General features: G+C 38.6%; 1 protein-coding gene across 1 annotated transcript in view; it reads right to left on the bottom strand.

Annotated features, from left to right (window-relative positions):
* Window positions 1–13,635, bottom strand: part of LOC139208938 (receptor tyrosine-protein kinase erbB-4-like) — a 282,441-nt gene that overhangs the window by 241,700 nt on the left and 27,106 nt on the right. The gene's annotated exons all lie outside the window — the stretch shown is intronic.

Here is a 13,635-nt window from a genome sequence, read left to right on the forward strand (position 1 = left end):
AACATTGTTTCCAGCAACAGGCAGCCGTTTTCAGCAAAGCTCTGATAAACCTACTCTACGCTATTTGCCCAGCGCCAAAGGAGCAAGATTTTTTTTTCCTTAGTGGATGGTGGAGACCAAAACAGAGGTCAAAGGGCTCAATGGTCGCTGGATGTATAAATAGGCAACTCTCTGCTAACAAATTCACCATATCAATCTAACAAGGGGATAATATGTCAATGTTGTGTGTCCAGCCTGTTGAATTAATGAAGGTTCAAGCTTAGTTGAGAAGTAGTTCATTCATTTGAGACCAAAGTTGCTTGTTTTTTGCTCCAGTCTTTTACACAGTTAATCATGACTGATTAATTCATATGAGTAACATCAAAATTACAGATCTTATGCTTGAAAAGTTTTTTACAAATACTTAATGAGGTGTAATGTAATGTAATCTCTTACTTTCCATTCCAGTATGACACCTAGTTGAACTTGGCAAATAATGTTGTTTTTTATGTTAGTGGTAGAGATAACCTGATATAACGCTATCTGCAATGTTTGTCTCCCAGCATAGCCAGCGGGGCATTTTAGGGTGCTTCTGTAAAGCCTCTGTAGAGGCTTCAGTATTCTGTAGGCCAAGTGTCCAAGTAGACAGAGTGGCCATTGAGAATCGAGTGAGGTGAGTAATAACACTTGTGACTTGTATTCGCATGTCTAAGTCTGGCTTCCATCCAGTTTAGTGTATAAACACAGCCCTGTGGGAAAGAGACTAAGAAGAAAAGGATTCCAATATTCATCCTTTTGGCTGGTATTAGAGCCTGAGCAAATGGTTTTGTTTGGAGTGAGCTTACGATCTCTCATTACGCTTGATGCAACAATTTGTGAAGACAGCATACATCATTAATGTGGATTTTATTGATCATCAATAGGGTTTATTCATTATCACAATAATACATGCTGCTTTTGCAGGATAGTTGCACTTCAAAGACAAAACAGTGCCTGTAAAACAACAAGCGAGCAAAAGTTTTATGCAAGCATAATGATTAGCGTACATATTCCATTACTTTGACAGTGTTTCATTTAATTTAGGAGTACTTTGAGAGAGGGGTGTGCTCATATGGTCGCAGTAGGCCAGCAGATAATCCTTTCACTCATATCCGTAGGACACACATGCTAGCACACACATGCCAGATGACACAGCTAACCGGGCCAAAGGAGACACATTACATCACATCCGATTTCTTATGGTAAGCTTCCTTTGATACTCTCCAAATAGCTAGCCAAATACTCAGTCAGTCAGGCAAAAACTAAATTTGACGGCTGAATGGGATTCCCCTCTGCTGATGTAGGTGTGATATCATGTAGCAGCACAGACATTCAGTAACATGGCATAAAAGATGTGTGCATAATATGTACACTTTATAAAGTGCACATATTAATTAGAAATATTTAATTCCCTGTGTCAAATTCTAAAATATCATCCAGTTGGAATGGAGCTTTAAAAACATTTTATACAAAGGAGTTTAGGCGTATCATGACAGAGGTCAAACCATTCCGTAAGTGTGTGTGTCTGTGCATACGCTATGTGCATGCACATGCTTAAGTGGTAGGACTGGTGGGAAAAGAGGTGAATGAGCTTATTGTTATGTTACGAGCATCATTTTTCTAGCCTTCACCCAACCGAGTCTCTACCCAGACAGTCTCTTACCCCTACCACCAAAAAAACACACACACACACTCTCTCACACACACACACACACACTGGTTACTGTGGTAACAGTGCATCTCTTCCAGACAAGTCCTGACTGAACCCCACACCCCAGTAAAGGCAAAGTGTATCTTCACTGACCTGGCAGTGTTGCAGAGGATGATGATGACACAGAAGATAAGAGGGGCTGTCTCTGTCTAACTGGTTTAGTTGTTGTTGGTAGATATATTGCAGACACTATTTTTCACAGTCTTGCAGACACATATACTTCTTTCAAGCTAAATGAATGCAATATTCTTCTTTTGTCAAATTTGCAGCAGATAAATAGTTAAAGCAATGTTTTAACTATGGACTAATTGAAATGCTTTTAAGAATCGAGTCAAAATGGAGTTAGTCATGCTTTTTTTTTTTTTTTTTTTTTAAAGGGGAGTGGGGGACAAGCAACAAGCAATTCTTTCAGTAGCATTAGAAAAAACATAACATAACATAAGTGTTGCCAAAGAATATATAGAAATTATATAGTCAACTTCTCAGAAAAAAAGAAACAAAAGAAATTGATTGTTGAAATTAATATTCAGCGCTACTGTGGATGTCTGCCTTGGCCACTGTACTGAATGCATTAGCATGACGGACAGAAGTCACACATCATCACATTCATCGATTTGGTGAAATGTAGGTCAAGCTGCAACACTATGTTTCCACTATAATCAATGAAACTGGCTACACAAGGTGTGAGAACAAGGCGCAGTGGTGCATATGTGCCACAGAGTTCCACTCTTCAAACACGGTGAGCAGTCATCTGTTTAATTTCTTTATTTTTTTATTTAAGTATTCAAGGCCCTTTTATACAGAAATGAGTCCGAAAGTGTCGACATTATATACATTAAACTAACCGTATGACCCACAGTCAATGAGCTTGATTCCCCTGATGGCATTTATTTTGCCAGTACCAGCAGGCAGTTTCTATCTTTATCCCTTTCACAGCATGCTGTAGTCTGTAGCTATACATACTACAAAAACTTGGTGAAAAAGTTTAACTTCATCAGCACTGCTCTGGGTGCAAAAACATAATCCAAGTATTCAATGTAGCCATGCACAAAAATAAATATTCGAATGGTTGTGAATATATGTGTATATGTTTTTTTTAATTGACAGCCCTAATCTATACTATATATCTATTCTAAAAAGTAGGTCTTTTTGCATTTCATCAGTTTTTAGTGACAACATTTGGTCCTCACAGATATGTGACCTAATTCTTGGCTTATTTTCAGCATGATATAAATTGTATATAATTCAATACAATACAATTTTCCAGAAACCTTTTTCAAGCAGAAAGCTTTGTTTTCCTATTGGCTTACTTCTATTGTGTGTCTATTCTGGGAATTGCTTGAATTCCTTTGACATTGCGTAAGGTCAAAAGGAACCAAAATGTATCATAGTTAGTGTTTTTTGGAATGCATTTTTTATTTATGTATTTAAACAAGTCACCACAGGGCATTTCAAGATATTTCAGAATTCCAGTCCTGTTGCCGTCCTGAATGAATCCTTTGTTCTCAGTATGATCTGTTGAGATCTATATGCCACATTGTCTCCTTCCCTTTTCCATCTTTTGCCATATTGTCCTGACATCTATACAACTCAAGTGTGCAACTGCCCTCTGTTTGACCCTCCACTGCCACTTTACATGGCTCATAAACCTCTACGCTTCTCAAATCCCTGCACTACCCAGCACCACCATGGGTACAACACCGGCCTTAGCCACTCCAACACAACCGAGTGACCAAACTCAATTACATATCCCATTTATCTCTGCTGGGGGCGCCTGGCCCTGTGACTCCAGTGTAAATCTCTGGTCCCAGTCAATAATCTATTCTCCAACTCGTTCAAGGGCCCTTCATTGTCATTAGACATCCGTTTGGCAGAGGAACGATGAATGGGGGTGTTGGGGTAGACAAGTAGAATAGAAGAGGGAGAAAGTGAAGTGGTGGGAGGTGATGGGGTGCTGAGAAACCAGAGGCCATCCATCTAACCAATGACTTACGGTCACAGTTCATTATGGGTCGTAATGCAACCCAGCATCGCACATAACCAGCGTTAAGGCTTAGCAATGCTCTGGCGGAGGTCAGGTTGGGGCCCCCTGCCTTGTCTCACATGTTTACTGGTCTTCAGCACAGCTAGATGTGAAACATGGTTGGATTTTTTCAAGGGAAGCAACAAGACCAGCTGTGATATTGATAAAATCTCTTTGAGTTTCCCTGAGCTGGAATGTCTAACTTGAACAATCCAGAGAAGTTGTCTGCTGGATGATTAAATATACAATACCATTTACAATGCCTCCTGACTTCTGCTCAGGCCCTATTTCCAGTATTAAGATTAATAGAGAGACAGGGGCAAAGACGTGGTATACTAACTAGCTCTCTAGCTACTAGACGGACTTGCAGTGTTACTGTCAGAAGATATGAGTGTGTACCCCAAATAGGGAGTCGATGAGAACCAACAGTAGTATCAGATGTCAAACTAAAGATGTCATATTAGATACATAATTACAGCTGATACAGCAGTGTGGGCTGCTTTTGTGCTCCCAAACAAACTCTAGGCAAAGCTATCTAATTAAACGATGAGAGGCCATATTCATCGTGTTGTCTAAGAGGCCACTGGTGATGGATGGGATAATGAGTTTCCTGAAGAGCAGCAGACTGGGATAATGAGTTTTATCCAGGTGGGGCTCACAGGGTGCTCAAGGAGGGCTGCTGTATCCCAAGGTAGGTGACAAACAACTCACGACAATCAGTTGAGTGTGTCTGCAATTGAGGAAATGGCATCATAACTGTTGGCCAACGTAGCCTATTATTTTGTGTGCCTAGCTGTTAGAAATGAAACTGCCAGACGTGTTGGCATAGCAATCTGTAAAGGCGATCATTCTGCATGATGCTGAGGTTGGCCTCTGGTATCACGGGCAGACAGATTAAATAATGGTTCATTCTCTGTGCGTCTTTATGAGTCACTTGCACAAGCCTACTGTCCTTATAACAGCTCCATCCAATGTAGAAAAAAAAGGTGTGATTTTTCATGATATTGCACTGAATGGTCTCAAAGTTTTTATCAGCTACCCAGGTTGCTATATTTCTTATACAGTATATCTTCACTGGTCTCATTTAGTGCATTATAGTTTGGGTATTTTCTGAATTTATTCTGTTATGTCAGTTGTTTTTGAGCACTGCAGCTGGCAGACAAGGTTAGGATGCCAACTGTGTGGCCGCAGGCAGTTGAGTTGGGATGAGGCATTGCTGAGCATATCTATACAGTGGTCATAAATGCACAATAAAGAGACTTCTTACTGCAGCTTTATGTCAACTGGCAGCTGCTGCCGGTCCCAGCAAGTGCAAGTTACGGGCGGGCACAATAAACAAGGGTATGAGAAACAGAGTATGTACTTGTATTGTAAGTTTGTGTGTGTGTGAGCAACAGCGCGTGTTAACTTGTGTACACACATGTAAGCCTACTTTACAAGCTTGTATCATTATCTAGATTATGCAATAGAAATAGCACAAGAAGCTCATTTAACTTGTCACACTGTCTGAAAAGAATCCAGTGGTGTGGTGGAATGAATTTGCAAAGTTAAAAGAAAAGTAAGTGCTACCATAGCAGAATCATTTCCAAGTGAATTAATTGTAAGCTATGCCACTCAAACTGTAGAGGTAAATGGAATGAAAAGGTTTCCAAATTAGCACATTTGTTAAACATTCCCACTGGGGCCTTTTGCAGCCCACCTGAAAAATACACACACTTGTCTCCATTCCATGTTTCCATACGCTCTGCTCTCAAATTAATCATTAAAACCAGGTACACTGGCTGCATTAGAAATATCTTGATATACCTCAAACTGTGACAGAAACAACAAAATAGTATTTTCTATTTGGTTAGTTTAATAGTTTCAGCATTAAACATGACAATAACCTTCCTATAACATTTCCAATAAACTGTGTGCAACTTTTTAAAAGATTGTGGATCGAAAATTGTGCCAATGTACAGTTGTGCCCCCCCAATTAATAAATATGGATGCAGGCATAATACACCAGTCTCAGACTATAACAATAATTTTAACAAAAGCTGTTTATTGTTTTCTAATGTCCACTGTTTAGTGTAAAATTGCAATTGATCAAAAATCTGAGATGTAGACCAGAAAGAGAGAAATGTAAGTAAACATGACTTTGACTTTATCCAATAATGGGACAACAAGAAAATTGTACAACACAGTGAGCCATTGTTACTCCCCACAGCTACGGCTGAAATAATGAATAACTTGTACTTTCCTGGTCTGGCAGTGCACAAAAAAAGGATAAAGCAAAAATAAATGTATGAGAAAAAAAAAGGAAGGAGTGTGTCAATGTCTTATTATTCATATTATGCCATCAACCACGCAGCCATACATCATCAGTCAGTTTCAGAGGCATTAAGTTTCAGCACACATTTATGTTCAATCCAGCCCGATCTGAGATCACAGGGGTGCCTCTGAGAAGTCTGGCCTCCTTTTAGTACTGCAGCAATAGGTTGTCCACAAAGCATTCAGTATCATAGGGCACAGGAACACCAAGATCACTCACAGCTTGAATTTCTCCAGCTGAAATGATGTCTATACAGCTCAGCGGCCATTACCATCAGGCTGAGACCATTCACCTTTAAAAGGCACTGTGGAACATGAACATTGATTTATCAACTAAAGTAGTCGTGCTGATCATAGTGCTTATTCTGTGCTTAAACTGCATCCTGAGATAGTATTATCCCAAGGGGATTAACAACCTCATATAACACAGTTCTAATATCAAATTGTACTGTTCTTATCTGGTATCTTACCATACCATGTGGTATCTACGGGCTCTTTAATTACTCTGAATTAATTTAACCCCTTGTTGCCTGTTGTCGCGAATTCGCCTCAAACCTCTTCCGGTCTTGATGCATCTGAGGTGGCCTCTGCATCCCACTAATGCTGGTTGATGCATATTCTATGTATACATTATATATACATAGATGCATACATACATAAATAAATATATATATATTCTATCCGTATGTACATATATATTTTATTATACTATTATTATATTGCACTAGTCTATGCTATGTTATATTCGAATTAACAATCTCCACTTCATTTAGCATCTGCTTGAATGCAAAAACGCAAATAATTAATTTTTTTATATAATTGTAAATAAATCCAGGCAGTAAGGGGTTAACAAGTTTCATCATATTAAACTAATGCAGAGAAACTGTTTAATGCTTTTGAATCTTTTTACGTTGGAGAGATGGAGAATCAAAAAATGCGAAAAGTACAAGTAAAAAGGATAATATAAGCTGATCTGCTAAAATAGCTAAGAATTCACAGCAAGAATTTGATTGCTCACTTCAAAATCCTGCCTAATAGCTCTATGTAACTTATTATGTGCCTATGCAGTATCTGCATCAAGAACCCAAATCCCTCACCATCAGTCGTCCTAAAATATAAATGCCAGTGAAAGTCAGTAGAAAAGCTGGTGGCAGGAGATTCACACAAAAGAAAATGCAATACTATCTTTTCTCTATGTTAAAGAGAATGTTGACATCACAAATAGCTTTTTACCCTTTGAAACAACTACCACTGCCAGAACGTCATGCTGTTTGAGCAGAGGCTTAGACACATATGAGCCATGTGGATCAACAAGTACATGATAGATGCTGCTGTGTGTAGATGCACACATATTGTACATATTGACATATTGTACTGGTGTTACACATGTGGGCAGCTCTACAGTATGCCTGCATCTGTATTTTTTTCTCAAGCCAGTTCATGTTAGACACAGACACAGGGCACAACCTCTGAGGTTCATCTCCCAGCAGTAAAAAAAAAATTTCAATGATTTCCATCTGTGTCTCCTCATAACACATCGAAAAGGTGCAAGTGGAAAAAGTTTGCACACGTTGTGTACCCCTGGCCTTAAGCTTCAGGAACATTCATGTTACAAGCTCTTTAAGTTATCATACTATCCTGTTTAAAGAGCTGCAACCTGTTTCCTATCCGGCTGTTGTATGATAAATCACATAAAAGCATCGTTCCACTGCTCTGAGACTTCATATGGCAATGTTCGCAGCCTCGCAGCCATAACAAAGGTCAAACTCCTTTAAATGAATTCAAGGCAAAATAGGGCGCAGAGCTCTCTGCTGGCAAAAAAAGGAAAGAAAAAGAAATTTAATCTATCAGCCTCATCATCTCATCCTGAAAACGACTGCACCTGCTGTGAGGCTGAGCATTCACAAGACATCAGAGAGACAAAACGCTGGAGTAGCGTCTATCTGACAGAATGCCCACAGGCCTCCGTGGTGTCTGAAAGTGCAGAGAGAGATATCAAGTAGAGAAGATAGGGGCACGCTTTAGCTGAAAAAGTCAAGACACTTGGAGAAGACAGAGAGTGATATAAAACAAAATCTCTTGCCCTTTAAAGAAAGATGTACAAGAAGCAGTGTTCATGACATGGCTTGTAGATAACCATTGTAACAGTGTGCTTTACTCCTTGCTTCATACAAACTGCAGCTATAGACGTTGGTTTCTGATGTTTGCTGAAATTCTTTTGTGCAATATAAAATTCTACCTTTAAAAATGTAGTGAGGTAATCAGTTTACCTACTCACTTCTGCCATTACCACACCACCAGGGGCTGACGTGGCTCATGATCGATTTCATTGGCCACCTCCATGACAGTTAGCCGATCACGCAGTGTTCAATCTTCAGTAAATGCAAACACTATTTGATGCCTGCTTTGCTGTTGGAAAAGCTGACATGGAACATGGACACTGGAAACGTATTCTAGATTATAGCTTGTCAAACTACACTGATATAGATTGACTACTCTCTGGTGATGTTTTTCCAATTACAAATAGGCTATACATAATAATGACAGAACCGATTTCAACATTCTGTAATGTTAATGTTTTCCATTTCTGCTGAAAAGTAAGCGAAGCTAACACTGACTAGAGAACTTACTACACAAGTATTTTACAATATTGGACACAGTGTGTCTAAAAGGGCTGGCTGTTGTTTCTCACTTCAAAATGGCATAAATTACCTCAAAATCAGTGCAGCGATAAGTTTAGGGTCTTGTTTTTGTAAATTTTGATTTTTTTTGTCTGTTGCCACCTCAAGCTCTAGACAGCAGAGGGGAGAGGATTTGGGGGTTGGGCAGATGGATGTATTATAAGAACTAGATAATGGGCCAGTGCTCAGCCTTGTTTCCAATTTTTCCCAGTGGCCACTCACAGTATTGCAAGGCCCTTTGGCCAAAAAAGCATTTTCCCCATAGGCCACCATCATAAAAGAAATATCTGGTTGACACCTCCAGCTATAAACATGGTCAGTTATTACACTTCGTACTGTATATCTTTAAGTCATGGGGGTTTAATCCAAAGCCCAGATATTTTTCTTTCTGAATGACATCACATCACCTCTGTGGTAAAAGCCATTCATGGGCCCAACTGGGCCAGGAGCATGATGGGATTAAGACTAATATGCATATTCAGTGGGCCGCATATCCTAACCCTGTTGCTAGAAACTTTTTTGGCATTTGCACCAGCTGAGTAATTCTTATTGCCACATGTAGGCACTGCCAACTTGGCTCTACAAGCAGGAGAAAAACAAGAGCACTGAGGTGTTTTTTACTTCAATTGCCTTCATTTACCATCAATACTGATTTTACCAATTAAAAGAAAAACTGCATCATGTTTTATGTGAATATCCAGATGCCTAAAATGAATATTAGTTATTAATATATGCGCCATATATTTACAGTGACATAAGCAAAAACACTGTGCCTTATATTTTTAGTGGTATACATTGTTTTGAATATGTTTTTAGCTTGATTATGATTGTCTGTCTCTAATTAGTGATGTACAGTTGTTAGCCAGCTAGCACACCGCACTGATTCTGTGGTAGTTCATTCCAGCCCTGTTACAGATGATGTTCTGTTTGTTTTGTTGTGAGCTACCCCCACACCAGCTCATCAAAGCTTCAAGTATTTGCACGTATTTGTCACTCCCCAGAAATGGTATTCGGGACAGCTTTAATCTACCTATAAACATAGCCACTGGCTCTAGCCTATCTTTAGTATAAGATGCTGACATACTGATGCTGATCCCTGGAGAGGCGAGCATGTAGGGCTGCAGAGCTGACAGGGATAGGGAATTAAACACTGAAACCCAGAAACAGGTTTCTGGCCAGTGTCATGGTTTCCCACAGGTGCAGGGAGCTTTATATATCACACTACATATACCATATCCATGTTTCACTTAAAGAAATAAATTATCTTGTAGCCCATCCAATAACACTACAGATTTGTTGCTTTAAGTATTACCATGCATCAGTGACGCGCTAGAAGGGCAACAGAGATAGGGCAAATTTATTGGAGCAAATTGAGGAGATGAGGAACCTACGGTATGAATATGACTTTCAGTTTTAGTTAGAGCTCTATGATTTTTTTATCATTATTATTAGTGTAATGTATTTAATCGTAATGTAACTAACAAACAAACAAAATGGCAATAAAGACAAAGCAGTTGCAATGATGTGATAACATGTTGAGAGACAGTTTTCCACCACACTGTCAGAGATGTGGACATCACTGGGATTTTCAATGAAAAATGGTCACCCGGTGAAATGTGAAACTCTGTGAGGTTATCAAACAATGGCACCGTAAATGGGGCAAGTCATTTGTAATGAAACTGCTCACTGTGTGGTTCTTTGCTTGACGCTTATTCTCCAGTAATAGCTTTCTCAGCAGTCTTAAATTTATTAGATATCCGGAATAACACTCAAATTATGGGACTTTCTAACACAATCTATTCTCTTGGCTAAGTATATAAAATGTCTAATTAACTTGAAAACCATATTTTCCTAACACCCTCCTATAATGAGGACCAACGACTTCCTTTGTTTTTCTTTTTTTAATCCTCATTCCATTTAGTTTTAATTAACACAACTAGGATTCAGTGTCCTTTAATGGCATCGCTTGGAGGAGACATTCATACTCATTAATGATCAATAACTCTTAGACAAAATGAAAAGTGAGCAGAATGCTCTCCAGTACTGGCATAGGCATATAGTGAGAAGGTGTGCATGATGTTATTTCTCTCATGACTTTCTTTTCAAAATTTCACTGGGGGATCAGTGAAAGACTTCAGACAGAGAGTGTGTTTAGTATATAGTGAGACAGAAACGGGGTTAAAACTGCTGCGACCAAAGCCAGACAGCCCATAACAACCATTCATTTTTTTCTCAAAAAACAAGCACCGGATAAAAACATTTCCAGCAAATATCAGAAATTGTTTTGTCACTGCAGAGATTTTCCCTCACACCTGAAGTCACAAACAACACAAACAGGATCTAACTTAAAAACACACACAGGTTTGCTAATATCAAATGCATAAGCACTTCCTTGTCCTTGACTGACTGTGGAAATGACAGCATTGAAACATGCTTCTGATTCAAACTTGACAAATTGATCTAAATGACTTGTTATTAGAGCTGTACAGATACTCCTGATAGGTGGAAGAACTAGTATTCAGTTATTCCAATGAAAGTATCAATACCACACTGTGAAAATACTCTACTACAAATGAAAGTACTAACTATTATCGACAAAGTTTACTAAAAATATCAAAAGTTACTTGAGTTAGTTAGTTAAGTACTTGTGATGCAGTAAAATGGTCCCATTCAGTGTTTTATTGATGTTTTATGTCAACATCACTGCCGCATTATGTTCCATATTACTGCTGTAGATGTTTATGGTTGAGCTAATTTTAACTACTTGTTGTGAAGCTTAACCTACAGCCATGCGTATTATTCTATAAGATCATCATATGATTGTAGCGTCACTGTCCTGTGAGAACCAAGTAACTCTATAAAGACAGCTTTTCACGAGCTCGGAAAAACAGCCCCGTTTTTAGCTTTATGACAATGTATTTTCCAGCTAATCCAGGGGGTTTTTAAATAGTTTATTCAGCTATTTCTCAAACCATACAGGAAGACTTAATACTTGAAAAGTAACTAGTAAGTATAGCTGTCTGACAAATGTAGTGGAGTAAAATGCATACAATACCTGTCTCTGAGATCAGGCAAAGTGCAAGTACCTCGAATGTGTGCTTAAGTGCAGTACTTCAGTGAGTATATTTAGTTACATTCCTCCACCGCTCCTGATCTTAATAAGCACACAGCTGTGCTTTCTAAGACATACTGCATTGGTATTTGACATCTGGAAATGCACAGGGGGAACTACAACCAATATGTCAGAAACATTTATGCTTTTTTGCTCACAAGTCAAGGTGAAACTGATTTTTAAATGGACTCTATGTTTCTATGCATCCAAACATTAATGTGTTTGCTGTTGCAAGAATTAAATGTGCTCTACTTGCAACAAGCAAGGCTCCGAAAATCTTTCAGTTAAAGAAAAAAAGAGCAAAGATGGGGAGAGAAACCAAACTACTTGCTAATTATGCATCAAGTTCAAACGAGTAAGAGAAATGCTTGTGCATTCAAGTGCACTTGATTTCCAAATGACATTTTTCAAAATCGTATTTCCCCAGATTTTTTTGTGATTTCCACCATGCATTTATTAAAATTAATCATCCAATAATAATTCATGTGCACTTCTTTCACTTTCACAAACAATTCCATACAGTACATCTCGTCATATGTGTCACACCTTCAATAGGCTGACCTGAATTTGTCTCCAGCTGCACTGCTGTAGCGATAGTATCAAGATAAGAAGGCCAAGTATCTCTGTATAGTCCTGATGATGTAAAGTCATGCCTTGGCCCAGTTTAAGGGCTAAGAGTGACAATCATGAGGCCATGTATTCTAATGGCTGTCCATGTGCTGACAGAATCAGGCTGCCCATTCTCCTCACCACAGCCTAGACCCTTGATCCTGATAAGCATTAATATTCACCGGGAAAGCATAATTGATGCTATCACTTATTTCATACACATTAGCCAAATGTGCTAATTAAGTGCAAAGATAGCAAATATGAAGGTAGATTGCCTAAAGATGTTCGTCACCGCATGACCTACCTTGATTTGACTTTGTCTTTTCAGCTGACAACATTGTTAAGCTTTGAGCTTTAGTGTGGATACTACTAGTAATACTTCAATAAAGTGCAAATACCTCTAATAGCAATAGAGGTACTAAAGGCCTCTACTGATGAAAAGACGCCTTTACATTGACTCTGAACTATGCTAACTAACTACTAATTACTAATATTCTTACTAGTCTCAGAGGCTTGCAATTTCCTGACTATAACAAAAATGCATGTCAGTGGATGTTAATAGAAATTCACAACTATTTTGGATGTATCTAACACATGTGAGGTATTATCATACTTTTTATATCTGATGTGTTAGTGTCTGGGAGCTCCCACTCTTTGAGATTCATGTCCTCGTGTCCTTTTGTTCTTTAATCATTTTGAGATGTTAATCACCTTGGATGAATGGGATGATCAACCACACATGTCATCATAGAGCCTATTAGCCTGGTTGTATACATCACCTCGACCCGAGGAAGATCCACATGTGGTTCAGAGCTTTCTAATAGCCTTGCATTCACATGAGATGAGCGCCTATTGTGAAACGGCTATAGTCAATGCTTTAGTCAGTCATACAGAGTGACTCTACAACACATACCAGGGTGCATCCCTTTATTCTCTTTCCTTTTAATACATAAGGGTTTTCTTAAAGATCAACATAGATGGAAAGCTATCGGCAGGAGGTCAGCATATTATATTTCATTATCAACATTCTACATTTGGAGCAATACGGAAATTGGTGCATGATAACATACGTAGTCTTATAAAAAAGATAAGATAAATCCTTAATTATTTACTGTAATAGCATTAATCATGAATCAAACACTAATAAAATTATTATTACTGTATTGGC

This window comes from Pempheris klunzingeri, chromosome 10 (genome assembly GCF_042242105.1).
Source record: "Pempheris klunzingeri isolate RE-2024b chromosome 10, fPemKlu1.hap1, whole genome shotgun sequence".
NCBI classification, from domain to species: Eukaryota; Metazoa; Chordata; class Actinopteri; order Acropomatiformes; family Pempheridae; genus Pempheris; species Pempheris klunzingeri.